Below are 22,165 nucleotides of genomic sequence, written 5' to 3' on the forward strand. Positions count from 1 at the left end.
TAATTCATGAACACAGGTCCCTGAACTCAGAAGGGCTCCATACTTGGCTTACTGCTTTGCTGTCATCATCTTGAAAGTCTTAATAATTTTATCTTTGAACTTTGTTTTACAAGTGAAGTCAATAAGGCAACGAAGCATGACCATGAACAGAGATGTGCAAGCTTTATTTGTGTATAGCATTTTTGATGATGCCACATGAGCACAGAATTCCAGGGGACCCACAATGCAAGGGAGTTCAGCAACACTCAAAATGAGTACAAGGGAACCATGTTACCCTGTAACTGACAGCTGCAGGTAGCCCAGAGAGGCCGTGATTTCCATCCAACCAGAACTTGCCTTGAATGCAGAAGGAGGACAATGGGGTTCTAAGAACAGCCACAGAGCCCTATCATATGCTTATTCATGTTACTTCGCTGTATTAACCAACCACTTACACTGAAAATGATGGCAGAAGAAAGGAAAAAATAGAGCAAACACAGTTCCTTTTCCTTTCAGTCCTTCCTTACTCACCAGTAAGATAAAGGTGGAGAGAGTTGGTAGAATGTACACGTATCAGGAAATAAGAACAGCTAGTTTTATGCAGCATTTCTGTTGTCCTTGTAGGAAGGAGATATATAAGCAAGTATGAGCTATGAGATACAAATTGTGGGCCCAGCGTGGTGGCTAACACCTGTAATCTCAGCACTTTGGGAGGCTGAGGCGGGCGGATCATGAGGTCAAGAGATCGAGACCATCCTGGCCAACATGGTGAAATCCTGTCTCTACTAAAAATACAAAAATTAGCTGGGCATGGTGGCGTGTACCTGTAATCCCAGCTAGTCAGGAGGCTGAGGCAGGAGAATAGCTTGAACCCAGGAGGTGGAGGTTGCAGTGAGCCAAGACTGCACCACTGCATTCCAGCCTGGGCAACAGAGCGAGACTCCATCTCAAAAAAAAAAAAAAAAAGATACAGATTGTGCCATTTTGGTGCATCTGAGTTAGATACTCTTATACATGCATTTAAAACTGGCATTGCATAATATAGACTAATGGTAGAATTCATGCAAATAATTTAAATTATTTTTACTAAGAACAATATTACATAACAAATTTTTTAAAATGTCACAAGTCAGAGAGAGATCATAGAAGAAAGGCAAAAGCTTTACGTTTTAGTGCTTTTAATGACACTTTTTCCCGCCTTTTTTGAACAAGGGTCTTACTTTTTTATTTTGTACTGGGCCTTGCCAATTATGTAGCAAGCCCTTCTCGCAGGCTAACTTCCTTGATGCCACTTCTCTTGAGCCTCTTGTTCAGCCTTGTTTCTCTTACAGCTTGGGCAGGGTCTGAGAGGCAGAAAGAGAATTGTTGAGGCATTTTTCAGCTGGGGTTTGACTTCCAAGGGGAAGTCAGGACTCTTCCACCAAAGAGTTTTTTGAGGCCTCATGGTGACCTGAGAACCGTACTGTCCTTAGTCGAGAAAATGACAGTAGTACTCACTCATCAGCAACCAAAATCTCTAGTCCAGTGTTTGCCGGATGTCAGCCTGAAAGGAAATTTCAGCCAGAAGAGGAAAGGAGGAATGATAGTGAAGACCCACATTTTGTGAGGGGGCATTGCCAGCCAGAACTCAGACCTGAGGACCAGCTTGGTGCCTTGTTTAGAATGGCAGGAGTGGAGCAGGGTTGTCATTTCTCTTCCTGGGATCAAAATCAGACAAATCTCCTATTTGGCTTACCAGGCAATAAGTGGATAACGCCAGTGAATGTCAGTGCAAATTACAGCTCTGGCCTCCTGTCGTCAGCTTTGTGCTGCTTCTTGTCACTTTAATGCAAAGAGACAGCATGGAGCTGATAACAAGCCAGAAGGGTGGGGGATCGGAGGGGGTAGCTGTGTCGGGGACAAGAAAAATACATGTCAGAGAGAATGATTCAAGACAGTAGAAACCCACACTGATGCTTTTTCTTGATTGCCTGTTTAAGGGGGTTGGGTGCCAAGACAATACCTCTTGAATATCCAAAACTAAGCAGCTACCTCATCTATTCATCCACCCAAGCATCCGCCCACCCATCCACCCGCCTCTGTAAATGAGGGCTGGACTGGGCCTCTTGGTACACTGGAATTCTTTTTTTTTTCAGACAGAATCTTGCTCTGTCACTCAGACTGAAGTGCAGTTGCATGATCTTGGCTCACTACAACCTCCACCTCCCGAGTTCAAGCGATTCTCACGCCTCAGCCTCCACGTAGCTGGGACTACAGGTGTGCACCACCATGCCTGGCCAATTTTTGTATTTTTTATTAGAGATGGGGTTTCACCATGCTGCCCAGGAAGGTCTCGAACTCCGCCTCAAGTGATCCAACCACCTCAGCCTCACAAGATGCTGGGATTACAGGCGTGAGCCACCATGCCTGGCTGGCACACTGGAATTCTGAGGGACTCCTGCATCCACCATCTGTTGAGCACGGCCACTTTGCCACAGTTGAGTGTAAGTAAAGTTTGAAAAATTCTTGGGAGGAAACATTTCTCTTCCTAGCAAAAAACAAGAGCTTTGGGGAATTTTTTGTCAAAATCAGCCCAGTGACTGTTCAAAAGCTTTGGTTTTACTCTATTAAATTACACTTTTCTTAAACTGCTGGGTGAATGTTACTGTCTCAGAGACCCCCTCAGCTGACAGATAAGATCTCCCTTCCAGTCACCTGAAGAAAGAGTGAGTCTTGCATTTTACATGCCAAGATTTGAGAGTGTCCATCTGTCTTGGAGCCTGCAAGGGTCAGCTTATAAAAATATGCAGCCTCACTTTATCTTCCACCCACGTTACACATTTGAGGAACGGGTACAGTCAAGGCAACAAGAATCCAGGTCTTTCTATAGTTGTGCTTGCTAGCAAATTAGTGTCTGAGAATTTGGAAACAGTATCAAGAGGATAACTATAAGGGGACATACCTTATATATCCTCTTAGGTTCCCTCTCTGGCTTCATTCCTTCTTCTGGATGGTACCCCATTCACTCCTGGATGCCCTCCCCTTTTGGACTGGGTAAAACACCTCATCATGGGACATGGGATCTGGCTTCTTGGGCAGTCATCAGGGGCTGGATAATGCAAGGTTAGTAACTCCCCAGGGAGTGGACATTGACCTAGGAGATAGACGACAGATAGGAGCAGGGCAGAAAACTTCCCCCATCTTACTCTGTCTTGTGGGTGCCTCTGCATCATTAATCCTTCCTGCAGCCTTTTCAGAGAACTCTTTTTGCTAAGTAAACATGCAACCTGGTGTCCCATCCAAGCTTATGGTGAAACAGGTCATCGCAGTAGTGCATTGCATTACTTCTCATGACTTCTCTTGCCTCATTTTCTACCCCCTCATCTTCATTGCTCTGGGCTTGTGCCTTCTAAGCAAATTGGAACCTCAATCCTTGCTCAGGTTCTGCTATCTGGAGGACCTAGACCAAGGCAGTAAATAATATTTGTTCAGCACCTGCCACGTGTCCACAGGTGCTTGTGATACATTCAAACTGATTATGGAACTTGGAAAGCTCATTCAGAAGAGCAGGAAACATGTCCCAAGGGCACCTAAGAAATCAGCAGAAGAACGGGAGTAGAACTGTTAAAACTGGACTGAAACATGGCTGATGAGAAAAAGAAGGAAAAGAGGGAGGAGCAGAATGGAGATGGGGTGTCATCAGGTCTTTGGGTGCCAGATGAACAAAGGGCAGCTTTTGTATTGAGACTGTCAGGTTAAATCCCAGGCGTCCAAGTTGGTGACCAAGTTAGGAAAGATTTCTGTTTTGGAGATTTAGCTTATACAATGCTTTTGTGTTTTCTTTGTGGTAGAAGTTTTCAAGGAATGAGGAAGTGTACGCTTTCAGTACCAGAATATTAGTTATCTATTATTGCCTGACAAATTATTCCACGACTCAGTGGTTTAAAATAACAACAATCAACTGGGCCTAGTGGCTCATGCCCATAATCTCAGCACTTTGGGAGGCCAAGGCGGCAGATCACTTGAGGCCAGGAGTTCGAGACCAGCCTGGCCAATATGGCGAAACTCCGTCTCTACCAAAAATACAAAAATTAGCCAGGTGTTGTGGTGTGAGCCTTTAATCCCAGCTACTTGGGAGGTTGGGGCACGAGAATCATTTGAACCCGGGAGGTGGAGGTTGCAGTGAGCTGAGATTGCACCACTGCACTCCCCTGGGTGACAATGTGAGACTATCTCTAAAAAATAAAAATAAATATAAATAAATAAAAGAACAGTAATCAATTATTGTCTCTCAAAGTGTCTGTGGGTCAGGAATTCAGGTGTGGTATGGCTGGGAGGTTGTGGCTCAGGTCTCTCATGCGGTTAAAGTCAAATGTTTGCTGGGATTATAGCCAGTTGAAGGCTGACTGAAGCAAGAGGATCCAATTCCAAGATAGTTCACTATTAGCAGGAGACCTTAATTACTTTCTTCAAGAGCCTCTCCCTGTGGTGGCTTAAGTGTTCTCATGACATAGTGGCTGGCATCCCCTAGAGCAAGCAATCCAAAAGGCCACAGCAGAAGCCACCGTGCCCTTTATGGCTTACCTTCAGAAGCCACTCACTGTTCTCTTCTCCATACTCTATTGGTCACACAGAAAGCCCCAGTTCAATTCAGGAAGAGTATGGCTATGAGGAGGTAAGTGAGGATCTGCTGGGAGGAGCAGCATTTTTGGAGACTGGACCACAACCAGCATCCTGGACCATGAGAGCTGGGAGAGTTCTTAGAGGTAATCTGTTTCAATATTCTTATTTAGTAGCTGAAAAACCCAAAGGTCAGAGAGGTTAAGCAAGTTGCTCCAGGTTGCTTAGTGAATCATCTGTTCACACTTAATTCAGGATTCAACAGCGCCTGTGGGAAGCCCATTTTATGAGGCCATATGAGAGCTGGACCTCATGGTCAACCAGCATCACTATGCTGATGAAGAAGGAAGGAAGAAGTCAGGAGTGATGCATTAAACAAGAGTTGCCAAATGAATGCACTGCAAAGCTGATTATAGAAGTCCATTCATTTATTCAAAATATATTTATGGAATGCTTACTTCATACTTGGCATTGGCTGGGCACTGGTACAGAGGTAGGCAAAAACATGCTCTTGCTCTCTTAGATCTTGTGGTGTAGTGAGGAAAACAGACATGAGCTGTGTGGTTCCATAGATAATGGAAGTACTATGACTCTGACAAGTGCTTTGAAGAGGAGGCTGAAGCACTGTGACAGCACAGAATATTAGGTTTGTTCCAGCCAGCAAGGCTTCTCCAAGGAAATGATGATTCAGTTATCATTTGACAGCCTGACAATGAGTTCTAGTACCAATGAGATAATGATTTTTGTTCAAGATTTGTTTTTTTGAAGATATTATATTCTCCACCTCCAAAAGTTTCATTTGGGTTTTCTTTTATATCTTCGATTTCTCTCGGAATTGAGTTCATGTTTTCCTTGAGTATCCCATCATATATTTATGAGATTTATAATAGCTATTTTAATGCCCTTGTTTGCTAGTTCCATCATCTCTGCCATTGCTGGGACTTCTTCTATTTTTCCTCTTGGTTACAAGTCATATATTCCTGCTTTTTTGTATGCCTTGTCATTTTCTATTGGATGCCAGATAATGGGAATTTTACCGTGTTGGGTGTTGGATTTTGTTTTATTCCTCAGAAGACTGTTGGGCTCTATTCTGGTACATAGTTACTTGGAAACAGTTTGCTCCTTTCAGGACTTGCTTTTAAATTTTGTTCTGGTAGTGTTATCAAGCAAAAGGGCTCACTACCTGGTGTACCAGAAGCCAATATCATGTCATCAGTTTTTTTCAGAAAAGAAAAGCCTTTCCTGTGAGTCAACCAACAAGGAGACAGAAGTCAAGCTCAAATCTGTCTCCCTGTGCTGGCTTTAAGGCAATATTTTTATTAGAAAAGGTTTAGGGGATAGATTTTGGGATTAGTAGGTGATTGCTAGGAGGGAAAAGGAGGTCTGGAAAGTCTTTGGACATGTGTAGTTTTAAAAAATGTTATTTTATGGATTGTACATGTAAATTTGGGGGAAGTGAGTATGAAACATGTGGTGGAAATTTACACTGTGACATCAGTAACCTTGTTTGCCCAGACTCCAGTTGACCATAGTGGTTCCAGCCAATTTCAGCCAGTCTTGTTATCTTACAAAAGCAGAGAGAGTTTCAGCATTTCAGCCAGTTTTTTCTTTTCTCATCCATCATCCTGCAAACTCAAGAATTTCGTCAGTCATTGGTTTCTTTAACCCTTTGGTGCACAGTGTCATAGGTCCAGGAAACCTCCAGTCTAGGACTAAGCTAGCCCTATTATTAAGACAATAGCCTTCTCAAAATGCTACTCATGTATTAAGTGGCTGGTATATACATGTATTTTGGCTGGTAAGAACAACAATTATTCCTGGCACTGTAAAGACTCCAGGAATTGTTCTATCTGCACCTTTTAGGTGGTTCTTTTCCCTGCCTTGAAGAATTTTCTCACACGCAGGCACTGATCAGAGATCAAACACTTGAGCTTTTTACCTGACAATCTCTGGAGTGTTCTCTCTGCGTGTAGAACTCCCTCCTCTCTGGTTCCTTGCCCTGCAAATTTCAGCTGCCTTGGTTCTGCAGAACTCTGAACCCTTTCTCCTCAATTTTGTGAGACCACTGGACTTCACTGGGGTTCTCTCTAGGCAATGAGCTGGTGTCATCGTAGGGCTCACCTTACTTATTTCCCTTCTTTCAGGGATCACAATCTTGCTGTGACTCTTAAACAAGGTTGAAAATTGTTGTTTTCATATGCCATGTCTAGTTTCCTAGTTGTTTAAGGCAGGGGTAGAAATCTAATCTCTATTACTGCATCATGGCATTTTTTTCTTTAATTTTTAAAAATAGCTTTATTGAGGTTAATTGATATAATTGCATCTATTTAAAGTGTACAACTGACAACTTTTGACTTTTGTATATACACATGAAACCATCACCAAATTCAAGAGAATGAACATATCCATCACCTCCAAGGGTTCCTCATGCCCCTTTGCAGTTTCTCCTCCTGGCTCCCTTGCCCCATCTCCCAAGGCAACCACTGATCTACTTTGAGCCATAACAGGTCAGTTTGCATTTTCTTAAGTTTTATATAAGCGGAATCATGCGATATTACTCTTTTTTGTCCAGCTTTTTTTCACTCAGCATAATTATTCTAATTTATGCATTTTAAAAATATCAGTAGTTTCACCCTTTTTCATTGCCGAGTAGCATTCCATTATATGAATGTACCTCGATTTGTTTATTCATTTCGTTTATACCATATTTATTTATTCATTACTGATGGACATTTGAATTTTTCCAGTTTTTGGCTATTACAAATAAAGCTGCTGTATATATTCATGTAAAAGTTTTAGTATGGACATATGCTTTGTTTTTCTTGGGTAAATACCTAGGAATGGAATGGCTGAACCATATGGTTGGTATATATGTGTAACTTTTAAAGAACCTGCTAAACTTTTCCAATGACATTTGTTTTAAAGCCAGTTTTTATCATATTTGTTTGTTTTTAGATCCATGTGGTAGTGTGGCAAATCTGTGAGATATTTGGACGTCAATGTTCAACTTCTTTTCTTCTGAAGCAATAACCATGCTGTGGCAACTGTCACATTGATAAATGCAGTGCCAGCCTCCACCAGCTTGTCAAGCAGACTTTTACCCCAAAACAGAGGAATAAGAGGGGGAGAATATGAGGGGCTCTCAGTGTGCCTGACAGCAGTGAGAAAAGAGTCAGAACCCTTGGACCTTTTGCTTTGAGGCATTTAAATGGAAATAAAAGTAGATTTATTCTTTTTGGATAATTCATTCTTTTTTGTGATTTTTTTGAAAATATGAAATGTTTGAGAACTTAGATCAGAGCTGTTTTTGAAGTTTTGATCTGTTTCCTTGATGTTGTGACTTTGAAGCTCCTGTCTGTGAATAAATTCAGCCTTTGTTTCACCTTTCCCTGCTGAACAATGCCAGTAAGTGTGAAGGAAATATCCAGTAGAGACAAGTAGCTTTGCTTTGATCCATACACAAATCAGGCATGGCGTTCCTTTTAACCAATAGAAGACTGGGATTCACAAATGTCCGCCTGGCTCTGAACCATGCACATATTTTGCAGAATGGGCAGCGGCAGCACCCATCTATTTCTAACAATCTCCTTCCCGCTCCAAAATGCCCCAGCACAGATGGACGCTCCTAAAGGAGTTTGCTTACGACAGCCACACACACCAGGCAATATTTTCATACTTCCACTAATATCTCACACAGTTTGAGATTTCTGGCACTTGGCAATATTACTATTGAAGTGTAGAGACCCCTGAAGCCTGCATAATGCCAGGGGAAGGGGGAGTAGGGGTGGAATATAGTATGGAGGACAGCACTGATTCACTCTTCAGCCTCACCGTCATTCTAACTCTGCCTGATGGAAGATCAGGTAGTCTGTCAGATGCCTCCATCACCTGATTTTTGTGCTGTGCAGCCCACCCCTGCTGATGGCCTTGGAGGAGGTGGCAGCTTCCCTGGAGATGGCAGTCACCTCCTTCAGAAACAGCATAGTCCTGAGACTCTGAGGCCGGCTGGCTTAGCTCACATCGCAGCTTGAGGAAAGTCATAATAGAACGTTAGTGTTTGTATTCATAAAGTGCTGACGACGAAAATGCAAATGACCCCCCACCCCCCCAACCACCACCTTTGCTTAGCTTGGCCTCCTGGTAAACCTTCAGCTACAGGGTTCCTGATAATTATTCTGGCTCCCATTGTTGGTTTTAGGCTTTCTTCTTAACATTGAGGTTGCTTCCTGTTTTGTTAAGTAGATTTCAGCCTCCCATCTTCTCATCCCCAGAAATAATTTGTTTGCATGGAGCCTTGATGGGACCTGAAGCCACCTAATGCTGGCCGTAGCTCTGCCTCTGCCTTGAGGCAGAGGCCACTCACCCCAGCCTGTGGCCCAGCCTCCTCACCTGGGAGAAGTCCCAGTGGACTCCCAATGCCCGTAGCCAAACTCGTTGATACAGATGAAGAGTTAGACATAGGCCAAGTTGAAAGTGATGTCATAGTTAATGGCAGATTGGAAAAAGAAGAGCCAATCCTTGCCAGGCACTTCAGTTGTCCAGCAGGTGACAGGTGGAGTCCCCAAGATATCTCCTTTTCGGCTTCCACCTCCTTAGGGATGCTAGTCGTGCTGAGGAAATAAACATTCAATTGATATTGTTGCCTCCAAAGCCTTGGTACTGTGGCTGAATGATTGCGGTTGTCATGGCAGCAAGCAACATTTTCATTATCATCTGTGGCCTTTCCCCCTCCCCTGGGAATTGCTTGACATGATTCTGGTTTCATTCTAGTTTGGTTCCTTGTCTTTTGGGACAGCTGTCTCCTTCTTGCCTCCAACAGGGGAGAATTCCTGTTGGTTTGAAGGGATGGGATAACATAGGGAAAGATGGGTGGGAGCAGGGTGAGAGGAGAGAGAAGAGACAAAATGTTGTGTGTGTACTGGGGGAGATTGGAACGTGGGGATGGGCTGTCATGGGAAACAAAGGTGGGGAGGGGCATGCTGAGGGGCGGGCAGGCTTCTCAGGAAGCTCCGTGTTCACATGTGCAGACACACAACTACAAGGATCGTGGCCGGCCCTCTCAGCATCTCCCCGCACCAGGCTTGTTAGAGGGGCCTGTGTGGTGCCCTGTGCCCTCCCCTAGAATGTCTGCTTCTGGTGAGCTTGGGCTGTTTTTGCTCCTCAGTCTCTGCCTCCCAGGCTACACCATGTGCCTCATAATAGTCAGCAATTCAATGCAGAATGAATGCATGCATGGATAGACATTCAAACACGTCTGAAGAAGTTATTATTATTGAATAAGGCTTTGAGGGCCTGATTGATGGAAATCAAAATCACTGGAGACAGATGGTCAAATTTACATGCCAGTTTGTGGAATCGTTCTGGGAAATACAGCTTTGCAAACAGTGGGGGATATGTACTAGCTAGTCGGTGGGTTCTCCTCTTTGAGGGAATTTCCCCCCATTCTGGGGCACCTGCTGTGAGGCTGTCCCTCAGATGCACTGATTACTGTGGAAGCAAAGCTTGGCCAGGGTGGTGGGCCAGCCTCCCTGGTGCCTTCGGCTTCTAGGCACCCCCAGCCTGAGATGCTTCAGGCTCCTGGACTGCAGGAGGAGGAATGAGACTTTGAGAAAGTGACTTCTTATCTGCTCAGGGCCACCCTTTTGCTCCTCTGCTTAGGATGTGTCTGTGTGTTTGAGAGCATGCACGCCTGTGTGTAAACACACCCAGAGCCTTCAGGCTTCCTGCAAAGAACAAGGTACAAGTGACTGAACCGGTGGCTTCTACTCAGCAGAGCAAGTGTTCAGACCTCTTGGAGGGAGGAACAGGATGGCAGAGCACCTGCTCCTGGGGTGCTGACTGGCACATGGGGACCACCGACCAGCCCCTACACCTATGCCTGGGGAACGAATACCATGGGGCAGCTGCAGGGCAAGTCACTTACAGCAAGACAAGGCCCAGTTCTTGAAACCTCTCTTCCTTCCTCACAGCTTGGCTCCTCCTAGATCTTCCTCAGGTCAAAAAAGTGTGAGGGTGAGAGGAAAATGAGACCCTGGAAGAGCAGTTGTCTCCAGGAATGTGTGGGATGTGCCCCTGAACTTCTGGGAAGCTGGTGGTGTCAACACCTTTAGAATAGACAGGGAGGAAAGGAGGGAGGGACACAGCTCTCAAGCCCTTCGGGCCCCACTGAAGGGCAGTACCTCTGAACTGGCAGCCAGCCTGACAGTGGCACAGTGGTTCTACTCCCCGGCAGGCAGGTCAGTGGTTACAAACGGCTTCTGGAACTCAGATTTCTCAGCAGTCCCAGGGGCCACCAGAGGAGGCAGAGGATCCAGGGCAGCTGCATTTTTGCCCATGTGTCATGCTGGGTTTATCAGCCAAGGGCCCCACGGGAGCAGAGGGTATGTTCAAAGTGGTAGAGTGAAGAATAATTTAGGAAAGGGACTTATCCAGGGGCTGGGCAGGGTGAAGGAAACCAACCTTGAGGACAGAGTTGGCCAGGGACTAGCAATGGCAGGAAGCAGTAACGACCCTGAAGGGACAAAGGAGGGACCAGTGCTAAGGAGTCTAAGGAGGCCGGGCACAGTGGCTCACTCTTATAATCCCAGCACTTTGGGAGGCCGAGGCAGGTAGATCACCTGAGGTGAGGAGTTGGAGACCAGCCTGGCCAACATGGTGACACCCCATTTCTATTAAAAACACAAAAATTAGCCTGACGTGGTAGCAGGCGCCTATATTCCCAGCTACTCAGGAGACTGAGGTGGGAGAATCACTTGAACCTGGGAGGCAGAGGTTGCAGTGAGCTGAGATCATGCCACTGCACTCCAGCCTGGGTAACACAGTAAGTTCCCATCTCCCCCACCTCACCCCCTACACACAAAAAAAGGAGTCTAAGGAACTGTGGCTGCGGATCTCACAGTCAGAATCCCAGCCCTGCGGAGGCCGCTAGCCCTGAGGCCACCAGGGAACCAGCCAGTTGGGCACTGAGCAGGTCAAAGAAACAAAGAACAGAGCTCAGGAGTCAGGGACAAAGCGAGAGAAACCAGCACTTGGAGCATCCACAGAGCAAAGGTGATGCTAAAAAAAAGGAAAAAAAAAAAAAAAGCCAAATCTTGGAACCCCCCTATTCTACCCACAAAACCTGGGTTCAACTCCTAACTCTGCCTCTTACTTGATGCTCTTGACTAAGTTTCTGAACCTCTGTGATCCTCCAATCTTCACTTCCACATGAGCATGATGAGAACTTCCTTGGCTAATATAACGACGGCAACAGCGTTAGGTAGGCTGTAAAGGCTATGTTGTAGTTTCCCCCAGCATGGTCCCAGGGCTCCTTTTGGAGTAGGGCTGCTTTTTGTTTTGGGTACAGGCCCTTCTTCCAGGCTCCTTTCAGTAGGTGGTGACAAGGAGAGAGTGAAATGAGAATGGTGAGGGGAGGATGCCTCTGGTCTTGCTTCCTGGGGATGTCCCATACGAAAAACTGGACCTTGTGTTCCTTCTCTTATAGTCAAAGCTCTGTGTCACCTCATGCCCCAGCCCAGCCCTAGGAAGAGGAAAACGCTTACAGTGGAAAATCTTAGCTTATGTCTAGTGTTGGCAGATACCAGGCTATGAGAACAAATAGGGAGCACATAAGGACGCTTACCCATGCTGACCAAACTCACAGGAGACTGACAGATAAACCCCAATGCTACCTTAAACACGTGTACTGAATTCTTCAAGTTCTTTGATGTCTGAAAACCTGCCCCGAGTGCAAAAATGATCAGAGGCTCTATGTGACAGATCATGTGGCACTGTCTATAAAAGAAAAGAAAAAGGGTCCATTAAGTCTTTTCCCCAAGAAAGGCAGGAAATCAGGGAGGGAACAAGTTTGTTGTTCTTTGCCCTTAGTAACTCTGCTTTTAACTCAAGCAAAAACACTGGATTAGAGGAAAAGGATTTATATCCACAAAGTGGTCCCCACTAGTGTCTCCCCACAATTCTTCCAGCCTCTCTCCACCTTTGCCTCTCCCTGCTTCTTTCTCTTCTCGCCTTTCTTCTCTCTCTAGAATCCCTTAGAAGCTCGAAAATAGTCCCCCATTCTTCATGGCAGAGTAGCTTCAACTTCAAGGCCTCATTTTCTATCCCACACTTTTATTAATACTAAAGGCCTTTTTTTTTTTTTTTTTCCAAACAAAGATAGTTCCCTCCCTAAGAGGAACTCCCATGCCCCTAAGATAAAGAGCTTGCAGTGAGCTGAGATCCGGCCACTGCACTCCAGCCGGGCGACAGAGCGAGACTCCGTCTCAAAAAAAAAAAAAAAAAAAAAAAAAAAAGAGTTATTGCATCATCTTTCCTAGACAAACCCTTACCGCAATTTTCCACCGCGGTTTCCCCTAAGCACCCCAAGGATTTAGCTACCCCAAATGCTACTAGCATTTAGCATTTAGTGCCCCAAATGCTACTCCTTTTAGGGAAGGTTGCTGACCCACCTCCTTGTTTCTTCCTGGCTGTCTCTGGAAATGTGTTTACCATGGAAGCAGGTGGTATTGCAGTAGGAATGCAGACAGAAGGAAGTTGGCTATCAGATCTTGGACAAATGTAACCCCTATAAGCCTCCTTGAAGAAGGGAATAAAAGACAATATACAAAGCTGTTGCAAGGACTGATGCATGGAAAGATCCTCTGTCAGCCGCAAAGCTCCATGAAAGTGATGATTGTTTATACAGGGGTCTATGCTGGCCAGGATACCAAGCAAGGTGGCATTGATTGCCTGAGTCTTCGTGTGTCTTCCTTTCTTGATGACAGCAGCCTTACTGATGCACTGGTCCACACACTCTGGTGCTTCCTTCTCATGTGCAATTCAAGGCTGTTCCAGTTGGTACATAAAGAACAACTTTGTGTGTAGGGGACTAGTGCCCTGCCAGAGATAAAACATCTTAGGCTACGGAAATTTTCAGTTTTGGGGATTTAAAAGTGACCCTATGCCTACACACAATCCTTGCCTCTGACAACCTTATAGTTTACAGCAGCAGTCCCCAACGTTTTTGGCACCAGGGACCGGTTTCGTGGAAGACAATCTTTCCATGGACTGGGGGTTGGGTGTGGAGGGGGGATGGTTTTGGGATGAAACTGTTCCACCTCAGATCATCAGGCATTAGATTCTCATAAGGAGTGTGCAACCTAGATCCTTCGCCTGTGCAGTTCACCATAGGGTTTGTGCTCCTATGAGAATCTAATGCCACTGCTGATCTGACAGGAGGCAGAGCTCAGGCAGCAATGCTTGCTGGCCCACCACTCACCTCCTGCTGTGTGGCCTGGTTCCTAACAGCCCATGGACTGCTCTCAGTCCGTGGCTTGGGGATTGGGGCCCCCTGGTTTATAGCAAGCCGCAGTTTTAAAAATATATTCCTCTACTTTTGCTTCATTACACAAACAATGTATTTATTGTATATTAATTAGAAGCAATAGATGGATAGAAACAAAGAGAGAATCCACTGTACCTCCTCACCCAGTGAAAACCACTGTGACATTTTAATGTTAATACAGCCATATTTTTTCTGTGTATTTGGTGTGAACTCCTCTATGACATTTTTGTGCATAGTAGTCATGCTTTTTTATTTTTCCAAGTCAAATTGAAACTATCTCAGTCATCCGCTTTTTAGATTCATTCACTCACTCAACAGATATTTATTGAGCACTTATTTTGCATCAGGCACTCTTCCAGCTGCAGAGAATATAGCAGGGAGAGTGAATAAAAAGTCCTGTCCTTGCCCAGCTGACATTTTATCTTAGTTGAAGGAGACAGACGATAAACGAGTAAGAAATATAGCAAAACAGCTGGGGATAAGCGCAATACAAATATCACAGCAGGGGAAGGGCTTTGGGAGTGCCGAGCAGGCTTCAGTTTAAGATGAGTGGTCAGCAAAATCCTGAAAGCAATGGCCTGAAGGAGAGAAAGCACTGAAGCATCTGGAGATGGAGAGAAGATGGTTCCAGCAGAAGGGAAAGCACATTCAAATGCCCTGGCATGTCCTTGGAAGCGCAGGGAGATCAGGGTGGCTGGAAGAGAGCCTGTCAGTGGTAGGAGGGAGTTGGAGATGAGATAGGGAGGTAACAAAGTCTGACTGTGTAGGGCCTTGAGGGATGGTAGAAGGATTTGACTTTTCTCTTATCATGATGGGGAACCATTGGAGTATTACAGCAGAGCGGTAACATGACTTAACCCTAAGAATAAACTACAGGCAGGAAAAGGCAGGAACAGGAGGACCCGTTAAGAGGCTATTGTAATAATCCAGGTGAGAGACAACGATTACTTGGACCAGGAGGACATTACAGGTACAAGATGAGATGGAGTCTTGATATATTTGAAGGTGGAACTGATAGGATTTCCTAGTAGAAATGTGAGACAGGGAAGAAAGGTCAGAGGTGACTCCAAGATTATCCCGAGGCATCCAGGGAATGGAGCTGCCATTTTCTGAGATGGGAAAGACTGTGAGGGTGGGGCTTGAGCAGACAGATTAGAAGTTGGTTTTAAAATTTTAAGTTTGAGATGATATATAGCCAAATTGGATGTCAAGAGGCAGTCTGGGGTTTGGGAAGAGGCTGAGGCTAGAGATACAAATATGAGTTTCAAAACCAAAATATTGGTATTTAAAGCCACAAGATTATTAAGGAAGTGCATGCAGACAGAGAAAAGTTTCAAGGAGTGAGTCCTGGATTAAAAGGAAGAATGACATCTCCTTCTTGGGGCAACCCCAGATCCCTGAATGCCCCAGAAACTGACCCTGAGTTTGTACAAAAATGGTACAACTTCCATTCTTAAGTGGGGAGAGCTCTGACACTTAATATTTGACTACAGCAAGCTTCTCTTGCCTTTAGTGACCATCCCACATCACAGATGAAAGATGAACTTTTGTGGTCAGATAGATATGGCTGAGGAGTGCCCCTTGATGATCTCACTCCTTGTACAGCCTGCTCAAGTTGCCCAAATTCCTCCAGTGCATGATGGTCAAGGGCACCCAAAGCTAGGATCTCAAGGTCACTATTCAGAGTCCCATGCATGGCCAACCCCACACAACTCCACCTGCTCTTGCAGTGCACAGTCAGAATCCTTCGGATGTCCAGTTCTCAGTTTCCTTCACCTCACCATGGATAAGCCCCCAGTGATCAGTCAGCTTAGCTTTCAAGCCTTGAAACAAAATGAGTTGATTCCACTTCCTTTCTTGCAGTATAGTGTTGCCTCCAAGAGAGGACCCTGAATGTTAAGATGTTTGAAGGGGGCCCAGTGAATGGCATCCCCTTTCTCACTTTCTCACTTGAATTCTGAACCAATTAAGAAATAAAACAAAAGACTAATATGGCAGATGAAAGCCAGAATGTCACTTATACAGATAAAGCAGATGCTGGAGAAAGGCTCGTCATTGGCTACATGTCCTTCCAAGTGCTGAACCCCAGAGTTAGGCATCTCACCCACCCAAACGTGGCAGAGTTGGACCAAGAGTCTTGTCCCTATGAGACGTACAACATGGGTGAGTAGACCCAAGAAGGTCTGGGCTGTGCTGTCCAGCTTCTCCTCCCAAACTCAAAATCAGAATAACCTCTCCTTCCAGGGCAGGGGGACTGAAGAGGATGGAGAGAGTCCAGAAGTGCCATATCGGGGTGCTGTCTCCACTTGAATGGAAACATCTTGTGGGGATAAGCTATTCTCACTTTCAAACCTCCATCAACACAACTTTTAAAAGACAAAAGACTCCTCTAGCATCCTTGGAAGTGGTGATTCACTCTTCCAGTGGTGAACAAGGGGACCCTGGCACAGCTCTTACAAAGACAATGAAAAACAAACCATTATGTCATGTGTAGATATCAATAGGCAAAGAGATGTGCACACACCTGTGGGCACACACAGACACGCAGGTGGATTACATAATATGATATCTTATAACTGCTCCTTTCACCTAAAACATCAAGACTCTCTTCTAATACATATACTTTTAAAATTGCCTTAATGGACAAATGTCATTCCATTGTGTGGTATACCCATCTTTTAATAACCTGTCTCCTATTGTTGGTTATCTGGTTTGTTTCCAATCCTTTTCTACTATTAAAAAAATACCTGAAACTTCTTTTAGCTAAGTTGGCTCATATTTTTTTTTATAATTTCCTTAAGCTAAATTCCTGGAATTGGATTTGTTGGTTTAAAAGACAGGCAGGTTTTCAACACTGGTTACATTTTGAAAATTATGTAACGGTTGTCATTGACGTAGTCCAATGTGCAAAGGACAAAGAGAATAGACAAATAAGTTAGTTTACCTTGCAGGCTATGAGCTCCCATAGTGGACTTCTGTCTCCCCCACAAACCCTGGGACTATGCTGGGTGCCCTAGAACTTCAACTCATTGTGTGTGAGCTGATGGTCTGAAGAGAACTAATGGGAAGGGATGGTTATATATGGGCCTTCTGAATTTGACAAAGCCAAGTGCATTTTCAAGAGTGAGTAGAGGTCTTTGCCAGCTAGATAGAGGCAAGTATGGTGGTTCCTGGGTCAGAATTCCATGCTTTTTCTCTGTGCCTGAGCTGATTTGGTTTGGTACTCTAATACTAAGCCAGACAAGGATACTACAGGAAAAGAAAATTACAGGCCAATATATCTGCTGAACGTAGAAACAAAAATCCTCAACAAAATACTAGCAAATGAAATTCAACAGCATGTTAAAGGATCATACACTGTAATCAAGTGGTATTTATCCCTGGAATGTAAGGATGGGTTAACATACACTAATTAATAAATGACCCACCTCATTAACAGAATGAAGAATTAAAATAATATGATTTTCTGTATCTCAATAAATGCAGCAAAAGCATTTGGCAAAATTTAACATCTTTTCATGATTAAAACTCTCAACAAATTATACATAGAAAATATGTACCTCAACATAGTAAATGCCCTATGTGACAAGTCCACAGTTAATATTATACTCAATGATAAAAAGTTGAAAGTTTTTTCTCTAAGATTGGAAACAAGATAAGGATGTCCACTCTCACCACTTCTATTCGGTAAAGTACTGGAAGTCCTAGCCAGAGCAATTAGGAAAGAAAAAGAAATAAAAGGCATTCAAATTGGAAAGGAAGAAGCAAAATTGTCTGTGCTTGCAGGTGACACCATCTATTAAAAAACCCTGAAGACGTCACAAAAAACTATTAGAACTGATAAATTCAGGAAAGTTGCAGGATACAAAATTAACATTTCAAAATCAGTAATCTTTCTTTCTTTCTTTGCCTTTCTGTCTCTTTCTTTCTTTCTTTCTTTCTTTCTCTCTCTCTCTCTCTCTCTCTCTCTCTCTCTCTCTTTCTTTCTTTCTTTCTCTCTTTCTTTCTAGGGAATGGGAGAAAACATTTGCAAACCATGTATCTGATAAGGGATTAATATCCAAAATATATAAGGAATTCAAACAACTCAATAGCAAAAAAAGTAATAGCCCAATTGAAAAAGGGGCAAAGGACCTGAATAGATATTTCTTAAAATACATATAAATGGCCAACAAGTATATGGAAAAAATGCTTAACATTATTAATCATCAGAGAAATGCAAATTAAAACCACAATGAGGCATCACCTCACACCTGTTAGGATGGCTATTATCAAAAAGATAAAATAAAAGTGTTGGTAAGGATGTAGAGAAAAGGGGATTCTTGTACACTCTCAGTGGGAATGTAAATTGCTGTAATGGAAAACGGTATTTTAAAAAATAAAAAGTAGAACTACCATATGATACAGCAATCTCACTTCTGGGTATGTATCCAAAAGAAATAAAATCAGGATGTTGAAAAGATATCTGTACTCCCGTGTTCATTACAGCATTATTTACAACATCCAAGACAGCCTTAAAAAAGAAGGAAATCATCTCATTTGCACCAACATGGATGAACCTGGAGGAATTTTGCTGAGTGAAAAAACCAACCAGAAAGACATATACTGTATGATCTCACTTACATGTGGAATCTAAAACAGTTGAACTTATAAAAGTAGAGTAGAACGGTGGTTGTCAGGGACTGAGAGGAAGTGGGGAGAGGTTGGGTAATGGGTACGAAGTTTCAATTAGACAGGATGAACAAGTTCTGGAGATCTATTGCACAGCATGGTGATTATAGCTAATAATGTATGTGTACTTAAAATAGCTAAGAGATTAGATCTTAAATGTTCTTACCATAAAAAATGATAAATATGTGAGGTGATGGTTAAGTTAATCAGAATGATTTAATCATTTCACAAATGTATACATATATCAAGACATCACACTGTATACTGTAACATATATAATTTGCATTTGTCAATTATACCTTAATAATGCTGGGAGGAAAAAATAAGGAAAGAAGAAAAAGAACACCCTTCTGACTTCCTTTGCCGTAAGATCCCCCCAGATGACCTGCTACCAGAACAGCTATCTGTGAGCTCAAGAATGGGGATGGTATTTGCTTTGTCCCCAGGTCTGTGCCTGAAGCCTGGACCCTCACGAGCCATTTTCACTCTCCAACATTACTGGAATGCTTGGATTGTGTCTCTGAACAGTTGTTTAGTTCATGGGCTAATATTTTCCTTGAAGCAACTCCAAAGAAAATGTGAATGCACACAGCCCCATGAAAAGACATGGCTGCTGACACCCCTGGTCACAGGATGATTTTTGTGGTCGCGGAAATAGAAGCTGCTGAAGGGTTTTCAGCTTCTCAGGGATAAAACTAAGGGAGTGTCTTGCTGTGACCAGGGAAGATGGCCCACCAGAACAGGGAGGGGGTTCCCACCTTCCCTTGGCCTCCCAGAGCATGGTGGAGAGGTTAGGACTCAAACAGATGTCTGTTCAAATCCTGGTGCTGACACTATCTCACTGAAGGAATGTGAACGAGTTACTTAATCTCTCTATGCCTCACTTTTCTTGGCTGAAAGTGAAGGCAGCAATACATAGCTCTTAGGGTGGTGTAAGGAACTAATTGGATACTGTGTATATAAATTACTTGGTTTACGGTAGGCGTCCAGCTGGTGATAGCTGTCAGTCTGCATCTATCAGGATGCAGACAATATCCTGATTGAGTAGACAATCAGGAAGCCACACTAGAATGCCAAAGAAATGGATACAAAGACCATTGAACATCTCTCGGATATAACATCATTATGACCCCAGGGCATAGCACATAGTTAGCACTTGGTAAATATTTGATAAACTCAATGAATGAATGAATCAATCAGTATGTCCTAGGCCATCTCAGACATGCAGATAGCAATGAGGGTGAAGAGTTCATCTCTGGAGGAGCTAAGAAAATGCCATGATAATTATACTATTAATAAAGTAGCAAATTATTAAGAACACTTACTCCATGACTGATGCTAAAGTTCACAACACCCTTATAAGGTGGTGCTTCACTTCCATTTGACCTAGGAGGAAACTGAAGCACAGAGAGGTCCCATAACCTGCCCTATCTCATGCAGTTAGAGAGAGTAGAGCAGCATCTATGTCTGGATCTTGGGGCAGGTGGTGGAGCAGTGCCTCCTCCTGCTTGGTTAAAGTGACAATGGGCAAGGAAATTGAACTCAACTTAGCACTAAAGGCAGATGGAGACATTTCCTGAATGAGGACAGGATACGGGGTGATCACTCGGTTGAGGCCAGTTACATGCATGGTGCCACCACAGTCAGCTCCTATGTGGCCTGATCAGGTTGCTGAGGCTTCACATGCTCTTCTGTTTGGTGTTGAGAACTGCACTGCCATTTATTAGATGATCCCAAAATGTCCTGATGTATTGTACACTTCAAGGTCTGCCTGGTCATGTTTCAGTGTGTTTTCACCATTTTCATCATCCAGCTGAGTAGTTTTACCTAGAATAACAAACAACACACAGCCATTTAAAAGATCTTTATCACTGACATTCCTATGGCAAACAAATGGCATTGCTATTATAAATCTGAAGCTCTCCAGCCCGTAAACCTGTTTATCCTTTTTGTTTGTTTAAACCTTAGAATACAACTCTGTTAATGTGAAGTTTCTTAGGGCATTTTTATCACCCCCGACAAAGGACAAGCAAGAAAAATATCAGGACTAACAATGTCCTCTTAACATGGCCAAAGGTGATCGAATGGGGAACTACTGGGGGGGCCTGGCAGGGGTCACCAAGCCCCGTGCCATGTGAGTGAGGTCACCTGCTCCCCAGTTTGCTTGGACTATGGCTGTGAGTGCTGAATGTGAGTCTTGGCCAGCTCCTAGGGTGTGACCAGACTTGTCAGTTGTGACACCTGCCAGCCTGTCCTGACCTTCCTCAGTGATGACACTGGCTGGGTGAAGGGTAACCCAAGGAAGCTCGTCCATTGTTTGTACTTGACCCATGAGATGTGAAGGTCATTGGAGCTGAGCCAATCACATCGGCTTCCTCTAGGATGTGGCCCAGGCCCCCAGGAGAGAGAGGATTGGTTCACTGGGAGCAGCAGAACCTGCAGGGCCCCGAAACTCAGCAGGGCTGTGGCTCCTTGGGAAACTGGGATCACAAACTTTTGACAGTGCTTGACTCTAGGTCTGGTTCTCTGACTTTCCCTATTTCACAGAGAGGATGCATCATGCCTGAGTTGCAGTGTCCCCTCCTAGAGCATTCTGGGTTGAAGGCCTTTCCTCCCTGCTTCCCTGTTCCATCCCTGGTCCTGGCTGGGGCAGGTGGGAGGAGTCCAGAATTGGGCAAGTTGGGTGGCTGAGTTCCATCTCCTTGGTGCTCTGCATGAGGGTCCAAAAGACCTTTCCGGGCCATAAAGGGACCACTTGTCGCTCATCATTGCCAGTGAACAGTTCTTCCTCCCTAAGTCCCACGTCTCTGCTCAGGAGCCTGAGTATGTGGGGCCTTTCAGCAGCCAAAAATAAGCTACCAGGTATGAGGTATGGCTGTGCTGCCCTTCAACCTTTAGCAAGATGGTAGGGATAGTGTGAAGAGCCCACGGCTGGCCCTTTCATGATTTATGTTGCCTCTCTGAGCCTCATCTTGAGGAGCACTTTGAGAAGGCCTGACCCATGCCCAGCAAAAAGCTGATCTGCCAAAAGTACAGCTAGTGGGAATGACTGCTGACCTTGCCAATCCTTCAGGCCCCTCTGGGACTTCACTCTTAAGCTAGGCCACTGTAGAGACCATTCCTGGTCTCCATCTGGGTCCAAGTGGTGATGGTAAGGTCCTGCCAGTGTCTGACCCTCCCTAGAAGGAGGTCTTCAGGGTTCTTAAGCTGTTTGTGGGATAAGCTCAGATAGAAACAAAGAGCAAGCTTAAAAAGGACCAAAAGACTCCTATCGTCTTTGGTCCTCACTTTCTTTATCTGAAGACAATGAGGGAGTTGGACAAGCCAATCCCAGAGCCTTTCCTTGCCCTAATCAAGATCAAATATAGAAATGTGAGCCAGAGGGAAACACAGGAGCTGTATCAAAGCTAGGTATGATAGGGCCTAGCTTGGTGTCACAGAGAGGAGGGCTCAAGGTAGGGGCTAGGAGGAAGACCCCAATCCCTATAGTCTGTTTGAGTGTATTATGTCCCCACCACATCAGCCAGTGTTTACAGGTTCTCTCCTGGGTTCTGATCTAATCTGATCTACTTCTGCACTGGGCTGCTCCGTCTC

The sequence above is a fragment of the Chlorocebus sabaeus genome, chromosome 22, assembly GCF_047675955.1.
Source record: "Chlorocebus sabaeus isolate Y175 chromosome 22, mChlSab1.0.hap1, whole genome shotgun sequence".
In the NCBI taxonomy this organism is placed as follows: Eukaryota; Metazoa; Chordata; class Mammalia; order Primates; family Cercopithecidae; genus Chlorocebus; species Chlorocebus sabaeus.